Source organism: Tubulanus polymorphus, chromosome 3 (assembly GCF_964204645.1).
Source record: "Tubulanus polymorphus chromosome 3, tnTubPoly1.2, whole genome shotgun sequence".
NCBI classification, from domain to species: Eukaryota; Metazoa; Nemertea; class Palaeonemertea; order Tubulaniformes; family Tubulanidae; genus Tubulanus; species Tubulanus polymorphus.
This window is the reverse complement of record NC_134027.1, coordinates 25,654,370-25,667,208: the sequence shown is the minus strand read 5'-3', so window position 1 is coordinate 25,667,208 and position 12,839 is coordinate 25,654,370. Positions and strand designations below refer to the sequence as shown.

Below are 12,839 nucleotides of genomic sequence, written 5' to 3'. Positions count from 1 at the left end.
TCTCACAGTTGTATGGGTTTAAATTGACTGTGGGATCCAGTCTCACAGTTGTATGGGTTTAAATTGACTGAGGGATCCAGTCTCACAGTTGTGTGGGTTTAAATTGACTGTGGGATCCAGTCTCACAGTTGTGTGGGTTTAAATTGACTGTGGGATCCAGTCTCACAGTTGTATGGGTTTAAATTGACTGTAGGATCCACGTCAGTCACTTCTGGAACCAGTCAGCGTTCACATGCATTGTGACCGATGCTTAATTATGGCATGGGCCCGGTCCATTTTTGGGCGGGCAAAATATGGGTCGCGTCATCCCAATTAGATACGGACCTGGCACCAATGATTCGCCCGGGCTAAATTTGACTTCGATATAGTTGCAAAGTTCAGTAGCTAATCGCTGAAAATAATTGAGTCAGCTTCAATTAACGAGTACTACTACTTGTGACTCGACTGAGAGAGATAAAACCCCATCATCAGATCAAATCATTATAAATATCTCTCAACAAATTGAAAATTCCTATTAGATGATTAGATCATCAAAAGCAGCCGTCTACGCTTCAATTTATTTCAAAGCGTCGCTCGGAAAAAACGGTCGTTGTTTTTTTTTTAACCGATCGTTATATCATCAATTTCATGATGGGGAAACAGGGAATGGAGAGCAGTAGCAGAGGACGAGGGGATGGGGAGCAGCAGGGGGCGAGGGGATGGGGAGTAGCAGGGGGATTGTGGGATGGGGAGTAGCAGGGGGACAATGGGATAGGGAGTAGCAGGGGAGGAGGGATGGGGAGTAGCAGGGGGTCGAGGGGATGGGGAGTAGCAGGGGGACGAGGGGATGGGGAGTAGCAGGGGGGCGAGGGGATGGGGAGTAGCAGGGGGACGAGGGGATGGGGAGCAGCAGGGGACGAGGGGATGGGCACCAGTGGAATGAGAGATCAGGGAATGGGGGAATGGGGACCAGTAGCAGTTTAAGACAGAGCAATGTAATGGGGCAGGGGAGCAAACCAAGAAACGAAGCCTGAAAACACATGAAGGGAAAAGAGTGCAGCCTGTATTACGAGTAATCAGTACAATTTGCAATAGTTTTAGCAGTAAGGGGAGTATGGGGGAGTACGGGGAGTAGGGGGGAGTACGGGGAGTATGGGGGGAGTACTGTAAAGAGTATACATCCAATGATGAGTAGCTTTTAGGCAGATATTTTTACCGCTGACGACGCTGATGACGCGTGATAAGTGACGATAATTCCCGGGAAATCTACTAATGAAAACGATAGCGGTTACTATTAACACGAAGAGCTTCGAGCCTTCGAGGGGTTCCAGGGAGACGCATGCACCGTCACCGGCGGGAGTTCAACGTTAAACGTATACCGACGCTAAATATAGATTCGTAACGAACGAATCGCACAAAAAGATTAATTCGTATGTGAATGAAATAGCCCCGTATTGTATATCCGGGGCCCGCGGAGAATCCGGGGCTCGGTTATATATTAATAAACTAAACATCGTCTAAAAATAGCAACCACAACCAACCAGCGGGTAGTTCCGCAATTGTAGACTTGACTCACTCAAACCCAGTTCCACAGTTGTAGACTTGACTCGACTCACTCAAACCCAGTTCCACAGTTGTAGACTTGACTCACTCAAACCCAGTTCCACAGTTGTAGACTTGACTCACTCAAACCCAGTTCCACAGTTGTAGACTTGACTCGACTCACTCAAACCCAGTTCCACAGTTGTAGACTTGACTCACTCAAACCCAGTTCCACAGTTGAAGATTTTACTCTAAACCTAGTTCCACAGTTCCACGGAAGATTTGACTCTGGATTTATTCCACACATTTGCGGGTTTAACTCAGGATCCAGTTCCACAGGTGGGTAAAATTTGACTCTGGATCCAGTTGCACAGGTGGGTAAAATTTGACTCTGGATCCAGTTGCACAGTTGCGTGGGTTTACTTTGACTCTGGACCCAATTGCACAGTTGTGTGGGTTTAATTTGACTCTGGATCCAGTTCCACAGTTGTGCGGGTTTAATTTGACTCTGAATCCAGTTCCACAGTTGTGTGGGTTTAATTTGACGCTGGACCCAGTTCCACAGTTGTGTGGGTTTAATTTGACTCTGGATCCAGTTCCACAGTTGTGTGGGTTTAATTTGACTCTGGATCCAGTTCCACAGTTGTGTGGGTTTAATTTGACTCTGGACCCAGTTGCACAGTTGTGTGGGTTTAATTTGACTCTGGACCCAGTTCCACAGTTGTGTGGGTTTAATTTGGCTCTATATCCAGTTCTACAGTTGTGTTGGTTTAATTTGACGCTGGATCCAGTTCCACAGTTGCGCATTAAATATTTGCAGTTCGTTAATTGAAAACAAACTGAAATGTAAACCCTGAACGCAGTTGAATAACTGCTGCGTCAATTGAACGTGAATTTCTAGTTACTTATCGTCGCTAAAAAGATGTCAACAGCTCGTTATGTACACTTTCGTAATTCGCTCCCCGAGTGTCAAAAATCAATTCAAAAATACCCCCAGGTCATCTATTATTCAGAAACTAGCGCGAGTCGCGGCGAAAAAGGTCCGCGCGGCCTAATTATCGATGAAATAAGTTTTAAAAAAATTTCGTCCCGCCCAATCCGATGAACAAGGGAACTGGAGCTGTTTTGACTCTTCAAGCCGCATTATTACGATACGCCCGGCATAAACCATCAGTCACAATATCGGACGCACGCTGACTATGCGCCGCATGAACAAATTACACGCGGTAGTTCGTACAGAACTGCAGCTAGTGACGAATTTCGGGAAAACCTTAAGCCTAGCGCACATCGACAGTGCGATTGGAGACAACTAGTTGCAAGGCAGTTTTCGGCGCATGAGAGGAACTGGCTGGATACGATCAGTTGCTTGAATGTGTCGATGTGAGCGAGCTTACGATTGGTAAGCGTCCATCTATCTCCAGTTCCAGCCAGTTGCCCATGTTCTACTTTTGAGCAACTGCTTGTACTCAATCGCAGTCATATCCGTCGATGTGCGCGCTCTGGATTTCGACGATCGACACGCGCCATGCAGTTGCTGCAACTGACCGGTTGTAACTAGATTTCGATGTGCGCGGGGTAATCGTTCGGTAGCAACTATCTCCAATCGCAGTGTCGATGTGCGCTAGGCTTTAGGTCACTATAATCAAGTTTTTTCTGTATTTGAAAAATTGTCATCAGATAAATCCAGCGATTCAAATACTGATAGTGATAGTAGAAATCAAGTTCTGAAAGGTTTCCTGAATACATTTGTCAACAAATTCGTCAGTGTCTATGTGGTACGTATGTGGTGTGTATGTGGTGTGTATGTGGTGTGTATGTGGTGCGTATGTGGTGTGTATGTGGTGCGTATGTGGTACGTATGTGGTGTGTATGTGGTGCGTATGTGGTGCGTATGTGGTGTGTATGTGGTGCGTATGTGGTGTGTATGTGGTGCGTATGTGGTGCGTATGTGGTGTGTATGTGGTGTGTATGTGGTGCGTATGTGGTGTGTATGTGGTGCGTATGTGGTGTGTATATGGTGCGTATGTGGTGTGTATGTGGTGCGTATGTGGTGTGTGTGGTGCGTATGTGGTGTGTATGTGGTGCGTATGCGGTGTATATGTGGTGCGTATGTGGCGTATATGTGGTGTGTATGTGGTGTATATGTGGTGTGTATGTGGTGCCTATATAGCTCATATGTGGTGTGTATGTGGTGCGTACGTGGTGCGTACGTGGTGTGTATGTGGTGCGTATATAGCTCGTATGTGATGTGTATGTGGTGCGTACGTGGTGTGTGAGTGTGTATGTGGATAAGAACCCGTATAAGCTTCTCCTTATTCCTCTCACTTTACATTGTTACATCTACATATATATTAATATGTATGTATGTAAGTATGGTATATGCATATTGTAATTTCATTCTATGATTTTGTAATCATGTAACAATAAAATTCATTCATTCATTCAGTCAATTTTTTTCCTGAAGGGGGGCAGTTTCAGTTGTGTAAGGGAACCCTACACCAGGGCTCACTCATCGCCCGCGGTGGCCACTTTTTCACGTACAATCTTTATGAGTCATACGTCGATAAAAAAACTTTTGGCCAAATTCACAAATTCAGTTTTCCAGATTTTTTTTGGTAAAATTTGTGAAATTCTCAAAGTTCTCCATGTTTTTTTCTAGATTTTTCTAATTCCTTTAGTTTTGCAGGTTTTCCAGGTCAGTGGGCACCCTGTAGTAGTTGAGCAGAGTTAAGAGCTATTATCATCACATGTGTATCCAGTTCTATTCTATCTGTAATGCATTTTTCAGCGATGATCCACTTAAATTTTCAATTTACACAAAGCCTTTCATCTAAATTAACCGCGTAATATGTTCAGTCGTAATTACAGGTTGTCATCGTCAGGATGCGAGAAGCTGCTCTCCTGCTGCTGCTGCTGCTGCTAGGGCCCACAGCTATATCACAAATAACGTTACAGTAACCCGCAGTATCCCAGGCACCTGAACAACTCAACCAAACAACAAGCGATCATAATATACATTAGAAATTATTACGACGATTTCAATCATTCAAGAAAAAAAAATGCAATATCAGAACTGACTTCATCATTTGATACAGCTGATAATCAATAACACGGACTGCAACCAGTTTTTCTCTTGAGTTCAAACCAAGGCTACGTTTTACGAGAAAAGGTGAATTTCTAAAATCGATCTAGTTTCATTCGAGTTCAGTTTTTATGAAACCAGGCTCAGATCAAACTAAACCGGAATCACGTCCTCGTAGCGGCATCTGGTTCCGCGACTGAGAGACAAAAACTTGTCGGTCGATGACAGGTAATATTTGTATAAGTGTCCACGACTCATCTGTGGTGTAGATGTACAGCAATGTGCTGTCAGTCGCGAGGATTACTGAAGGTATGGGAGACAGTGAACGCAGCAGCGCCAGCGACAACTTCACTCATACACAGCAGGCGTACGAATGATCGTTACTATGGAAACTGTATTCACCTGCATATTGAGTAGTTAATCGGATCTGCTCGGACCCAGTTACAAGACTCAGTCACAGTCAGTCCCTCAGTCAGTCTGTCAGTCAGTCAGTCCCTCAGTCAGTCAGCCAGTCAGTCAGTCCCTCAGTCAGTCAGTCAGTCCCTCAGTCAGTCATACAGTCACAATCAGTCAGTCCCTCAGTCAGTCAGTCAGCCAGTCAGTCACAGTCAGTCAGAATCAGTCAGCGAATCAGTCAGTCAGTCACAATCAGTCAGTCCCTCAGTAAGTCAGTCAGTCAGTCAGTCCCTCAGTCAGCCAGTCAGTCACAGTCAGTCAGAATCAGTCAGCCAATCAGTCAGTCAGTCAGTCCCTCAGTCAGTCAGTCACAATCAGTCAATCCCTCAGTCAGTCAGTCAACATAACTTCAAACAGGCCTTCATTAGGATATTCAGGACTAAGACGAATCCTGACTACTAAATTGCGCATGCTGGTAGACTGCCACATCCTATATTCATTCGTAAAGATCCATCTCAGATTCCACACAGTCTAATCCTTAGACAATTGATAATTCTCAGATCGAGATTCTCAGAATCCTGTTCAATATAAACCGATAGCGTCGTAATCTGTATAATCTCACCAGAGATCCACGAATACCGATTATACTTAATTCAAAACCCACTGTAATCAAGTGTACCTGCCACCTATATAAAGGTTTCACTGCACTTTACCTAGACAAGGTTTGCCAGCAGCCAACCTTGCCAGCTGCCTTAATCGATATGGTTTTTTGGTTTGGCTTGAGTAGGTTGACCTGATAGCCTTTGAAGAGGTTTACCTTCAGCGTTCTTAGATAAGGTTTACTTGCAACATTCCTGGAAAAGGATTACCTGAAAACTTCATAGACAGGCATATGCAGTAGTGTGAAGTCAAATTTACAGGTTTACCCGCACCTTTCCATGGGAAAGTTTACCAGCACCTTCCTTTGAGGTTTACGTGTACCATTCTTTAAGAAGGTTGTTAACCAGCATCTTTCCTTTGGAAGGTTAATCTGCACCTTTCCTTATGAAGTTTAACCTGCAGCCTTCCGTGAGAAAGTTAACCTGCAGCCTTCCTTGAGAAGGTTAACCTGCAGCCTTCCGTGAGAAAGTTAACCCATAGCCTTCCTTGAGAAGGTTAACCTACAGCCTTCCTTGAGGTTAACCTGCCACCTACCGTGAGAAGTTTAACCTACAGCCTTCCTTGAGGTTAGCATGCAGCCTTCCTTGAGAAGGTTAACCTGCAGCCTTCCTTGAGAAGTTTAACCTACAGCCTTCCTTGAGAAGGTTAACATGCAGCCTTCCTTGAGAAGTTTAACCTACAGCCTTCCTAGAGAAGGTTAACATGCAGCCTTCCTTGAGAAGGTTAACATGCAGCCTTCCTTGAGAAGGTTAACCTGCAGCCTTCCTTGAGAAGGTTAACCTGCAGCCTTCCTTGAGAAGGTTAACATGCAGCCCTCCTTGAGAAGGTTAACATGCAGCCCTCCTTGAGAAGGTTAACCAGCAGCCGTCCTGAGGTAATATATTGCGAAAATCCGCGCTATCACGTCACGATAATAAATACATAGCTGATCGGCAGCGACTATGACAGCATCTATCTCTACTTCTTCGACAAGACGATATTAACAAAAACACCGCACTCATCCACCCGCTCGCCACAGGCGGTTAATTTATTCGCGCAAAAATTCCCGTAATGCAATTTAATGCATAACAAAATTTCTTCGATTAGATTTACGACGACGATGTTGGCGGGCGGATGAGTCCGTTGTTTTTTCATAACGAACAGACTGAGAGGTAGAGCGATGACGGAACATAAATAAACCAGTTTCAAACCACCAGGCGACTGTCGTCATCAATAAGGGGTGAAGGTTACACGCGTACAGACATATAAATGCGAGTTTAAGGTGACTAATACCAACGTCTGTTCGCATGAAGTGGAAGCTTTAACAAGCCGACGTTACTAAAGCTTCAATCAATAAATGGGTTTAGAGTTGAGCTAACACCTTTAAAGCCCAACGCTTGAAATTAATGGTCAGTGCATTAAAAGCGAATGATAGCATTCCACGTACTCGAGGTTGTGGGTATTCATGCTACGGAATAATTTACCATTTCCCGATCTGGTGTTTAGGTTTTAAGTCATGTCTCCACCCACGCGCTTTAAAATCACCCCGACCTATTGCTGCCAAATTCTGCAAACTGCTATCAGTAACAAGCTGAATCTTTTTCAGTAACATTTCATTGAGATATAAAAGAAATGTTCAAATTATCAGTACCTCATGACCCTCAGTAACATCTTTCAAAGCATCAAATATATATCACATTAATACTTTTTGGGACAAAATAGTAACAAAATACTGAGTATCAGTAACGGTTGGCAGCTCTGCGGACCCAACCACAAGTAAAAGGGTTAACTCCATATGATATTACTGAAAGAGGTCCTAACGCCATTCTTAGACCAGTGCAAATACTCATGAGACAGTGTTGTACTATTTTCTCTCTAAGAAATGGTTCCTTGAATCATGTCTAAGTTTGCCTTATATAGTAGACGTCTTTTGTGGTTGGAAAATTGCCCAATGTTTGCAATTAAGAATTGTCAGGTAATAAGAGAATGATCGGGTCAATGTTAGTGTATTATTGACAACCAGCCACCATATCTGACTGGTCACCAATGACCACACCTGAGTGGTCACGAAAGACTACTGGTCTGATTCAACACCAACATTTTTACTCACATCATTCACCACGACCGATTGGCCAAGTGGTTAGGATAATAAGCTGACAAGCGAGAGGCCCAGGTTCAAATCCCGCTTGGGGTTAGAGGAGGAATATTGAGGATGGGTTGAGATAAGGGAATTTTTTTGGTAAATGAATAAAGAATTTTTACGAAAAAAAGTGTATTCTTTAAACACATGACCTTTTGTTATTTACTGATGATTGAAGATTAGTCTAAATGTCTTAGACGCAGACAAAACATGCTCAACCCAGTCTCACTGCTGTCACTGGTGTCAATGTTCTAGTTGCCGGACAGTAAGATGAATGTCGATTACTAATTCACAGTCAGCAACACTTCATTGATCTGAATCTTAGACAAAATTCTTCATACGAACGCACATCAATCATAGCCACGCTCGATTCAACAATCACACACCGTTAATCACATGCCAGGGCTGGCATTTCATGTCGAGCGTGTAATACGCGTGCAATCAAAGATGGCCACCACTGGTAAACGATATGACAAATATATATATATAAATATATATGTATATGTACGTGCCTGGCAATCTGATGAGCCGTACTCAATCAGCGCCCTCTACTGACAAACTTGAGGATGAGAAGATTGTATATCCATTTTTCTGCAGTAATATTTTCTCACAGTCTAATGTTCCTCATGTTGGTATTACGTGTAATGCTCCTCGTGTTGGTATTACGTGTAATGCTCCTCGTGTTGGTATTACGAGTAATATTCCTCGTGTTGGTATTACGTGTAATGTTCCTCTTGTTGGTATTATGTGTAATGCTCCTCATGTTGATATTACGTGTAATGTTCGTCATGTTGGTATTACATGTAATGTTCGTCATGTTGGTATTACGTATAATGCTCCTCATGTTGGTATTACGTGTAATGTTCCTCATGTTGGTATTACGTGTAATGTTCCTCATGTTGGTATTACGTGTAATGCTCCTCTTGTTGGTATTACCTGAAATGTTCCTCGTGTTGGTATTACGTGTAATGTTCCTCATGTTGGTATTACATGTAATGTTCGTCATGTTGGTATTACGTGTAATGTTTCTCGTGTTGGTATTACGTATAATGCTCCTCATGTTGGTATTACCTGAAATGTTCCTTGTGTTGGTATTACGTGTAATGTTCCTCGTGTTGGTATTACGTATAATGCTCATGTTGGTATTACGTGTAATGTTCCTCGTGTTGGTATTACGTGTAATGTTCCTCGTGTTGGTATTACCTGTAATTCATCGTGTGATAAATGATTGTAAATCGCCGGTTAACGTCACATGATGGTTTCATTGTAAATAACTATACCAAGGAGGGAACCGCACCCATCATTAATATCATCATCAGATAGCGCTGCTCTGCGAGCTGTAGATACCACAAACCATCACAGAGAGAGAGAGAGATTAACGACATTATGTCTGTCATCGATACAAACTTTTAGTGTTTGGTTGATTGAAGGTTGGAGACCCATTAGCCACTGACGTTACAAAGTGCCTTCCTTCTCAGATACTGCAAGGTACACGGCCCAGTTCCACAAAGCAAACCGGATTGATTCTCATCAGTAACTATTCCTAATTTTACTGAATCATTTGCAGTTTAGCGCCAGTCCATCAGTCTGCCAATATGTCCTCTTTTGTCCGCCTGTCAGTTTGTGCATCTCAGTCTGTCCTTCTCTGTCCATCCGTTTGTCCTCTGCCAGATCGTCTGTCCTGTCTTCTATCTATTTATCCGTCTGCCCGTCCATGATCTTTCCGCTGTCTGCCCTTTGTCTGTCTGCCCTATGTTTGTACCACATAAAAATAATATATAACAAACAAACCCACGCAGCAGCAGCAGTTTCCGTATACAAATAGACAAGACTAATTTATAAACCACGTGTAGGGATTATTTTCAAATCGTTGTCAGTTAATTTCCCCCTCCCACGTTCGATCCTCGCAGCGGCGACGGATTCTGATGTGTTTTACCGATGTCAACGACAATGAGTATTTATTGAGATTGATGACCTCGCGGGCGCCATCTAGTCACTAAATCCTCGCCGCTGTTAACCGGCGCTACCGCGTTACGCAAATTACCAACAAACGCGTGGCGTCAAATCCCTCGCAATAAAACTAATGAAAAGCCACACATCACGAGTTAAACTGATTGAAATTACAGTATTTGGTTTTAACCCTTTTGCCACCAGTCCCTATTGTCTTCGGACGCGAAAAAACGCTGGCACAAAAATATTGAACTCGAGTTGAAGAACTGATTGCCTTGAAAATTCTAGGCTGGAACATAAGAATCTATGAATCAGGAGCCAGTTGTAAAGTTCTACGTTCAAAACTGAACCTACTAGAAGGAAAGGGGGTCACTTTATTATTCAGCTCCAGCTTTGGGATGAACTGCCTCATATAAAGGAGTCTCCATCTGTCTCAGCGTTCAAACCCGGAGTGAAAACATTTATTTCTATCAGAATCTCTGTGATTAATTTCAACTTGTTGTTTTAGTATCAAAAGCGTGGTGCTTTAGATTTTATAACTGCACTACCTACGAACATCCATAACTGATAGAGTAATCGGAAATAGGCTCAATCTGAGTCTAGGTTCGAAATCAACCCTGAATTCATTTTCAGCCAGAATTTCTATATGTTTCCGACATAAATTTCATTTGGGAATGAGGGATTTTAAAGGAAAAAGCTTCAAATTTAAAGTAGCTTTCATATCAGGTGTTATAGGTATTTTGCTGAAATCAACGGAGTTTCAAACACCTCTGAAAGCATTTTCAGCTGAGAATGAGTTTTTAAGGAATCAAGGAGTCGTCGCGACCCTGCATGCACGCGATGATGCATTATGCAATGATGTCTTTCGCCCACTCTGGAGAATCAGTCACAACGAAATCACTTTTCCCCCGCGCTAGTCGCCTCTAATCAGACACTATCTTCCCCCGTATTGGAAATCAGTCACCGAGCTCCCATATGGGAAATCGGTCAGTTTCATATCGCGAAGTCGAACATACATCAGTCATTCCGGCGTCCGTAAAATCATCGGCCGGGGAATAGACAATGTATCGCGCTGTATATCCATACATCTTATGCAATACGCAAATCTCATCTAAGAAATGTCATACGAGTTTGATAAATATGCCCCTCAACCCCTCGCCACAAACCTCTCATCCTGTACTCCATCTAAATAAATGTTATCGGCCTATGAATACGTTATCATTTTTTACAACGGTCAGTTCCTTAAGTCAAATACCAACGCGATTTTTTTCCTCTCATCCGGAGCTGCTTAGCAGACATACAGAAACTTTTCTATCACCATTAAACCTATCATTGCACTTGATCTAAAATGATAGTGTGCGATGCAATTTTTTTCTCTCATTTTATCTCTCTGTGCAAAGTTTCTATAAAAAAACTTATGTCAATACTGAAAATTTAGAACAAACTTTCGATGAACGACTAATATCTTCAGAAACAAAGTTCAAAATCTTATATGAAAATCACTGCGGTGTATTAATCGATGATTTACTATTGCTAGTACACCGCATCATGGTGTATTGATGTTATTAGTAATAAGCTTTTATCTCTATTGAAAGATGGCAGCACCGGTCAAAAACGTAGTTGAATATTAGTTACTCACAATACACCGCACTGTGGTGCAGATGCACTAAAGCGGTCTGCCCATTATTCAACACAATGAGGTGGAATTTCTTCAATCATCTCTAACTCTTATTGCCTTTTCTATTCAATATTGTACTATTTGTTTCATTATATCATCTTTCTTCTTTATGGCTGCTTTCTTGTACACAAGGTAACTGTTGCATCAAAGCAGTTCTTCGTCCTAATATCATCATATTTTAATGTTTATCGTTTATTCATTAATTCAGTGAAAATTCGATATAAAAAATGAAAAATAAATCATATTATATCATAAATTAAATGAGTGGTGAGATACGAGATCCTCGCGGGATTTGACAACAGGCGGTTAATCGCCCGATGTTTCGCTAGAAACAACACGAGCGTGTTGGGCATCGCGCTCGGTGGCGTGTCCTGTCTCGTGCTCGCGGTGAGCGCATCAACGTCCAAATTGATAATCCATCGATTTTCGATCAGTCGCCGGCGACGACGAACGACGCGGTTTACAATTCAATTTTTACCGACGATCGCATGATCCGCCGCGCTGAATTTCGAATCGCTCGAAATTTTTTCGGAAAACTTTCGTCGATAAATTTGATTCCGTCCAGAATTTTGTCCGCGCTTCGAGGTAAAATTGTACAAGTCATGAAATAGGAAAATGCGTTTGCAATCAAATTACACATAAGACGTAAAGACTGCAATAAAATTTGTCGGTCGAAAATTCCTGCCATGACATAGAGTCGTAAGTCATGACTTTCAGTATCCAGTTCCACAGTCATGAGTTATAGTTAACTGTGAGTTAAAATTAGTTCATTTTCAATGAGTTAACTCAAATCCTAACTCACAACTGTGAAACAGGGTACAGTAGTTAAGCGGGAAAATAAGCTTCTAACTTATCGGCGCCTTTCTAAAAACTTTCCGAAAATAAGCACTTTTCAGACTTGCTGCAAGCCTGGGGTCAATAGTGTCAACTAATGAAAGAATGAATGATGATTTATTGTGAAGTTTTATCACAGTGTCAACTTATTTCTGATTCATTTCCAATATTTTCTAATAGCGATTGAAAAGGACTGAGAACCACAATGGAAAAAATAGTTAATAATATATACTTACGATATACATATAGGCCAATCTAGATGTCAATGTTTATAGTCCCTTGATCTGAAAAAGAGGAAAATAAATAAAGCTTTATTAACAGGAGCACAAATCACGAGAGTTTGCTTAGTCTGAAGAGCTTAGCTATACAGAATGTCAAAATGTCTCTCATCACCGTCAAATATTGGTATAAACTCATCAGATCTTATTTACTAATAGCCAAACTGAGTATCCACCAGGTGTCACTAGTGTGCAGTAAAATATCAAATATGCCGCAATTGAGGATTCCACCTGCGGCATGTGAGGATCCACCAGGTGCGCTAGCGTGCAGTAGGAAATCGACCATGGCAAGAGGATTCCACTATTGGCAAGTGAGCAACC

General features: G+C 42.3%; 1 protein-coding gene across 8 annotated transcripts in view; it reads right to left on the bottom strand.

Moving 5' to 3' along the window:
* The window catches only part of LOC141901324 (plasma membrane calcium-transporting ATPase 2-like), a 106,207-nt gene that overhangs the window by 64,937 nt on the left and 28,431 nt on the right, over positions 1 to 12,839 (bottom strand). For all 8 annotated transcript variants that reach the window (XM_074788490.1, XM_074788496.1, XM_074788494.1 and 5 more), the window contains one exon: positions 12,477 to 12,524. The gene's annotated coding sequence lies outside the window, so the exon portion shown is untranslated. The remainder of the gene's footprint in view (positions 1 to 12,476; positions 12,525 to 12,839) is intronic.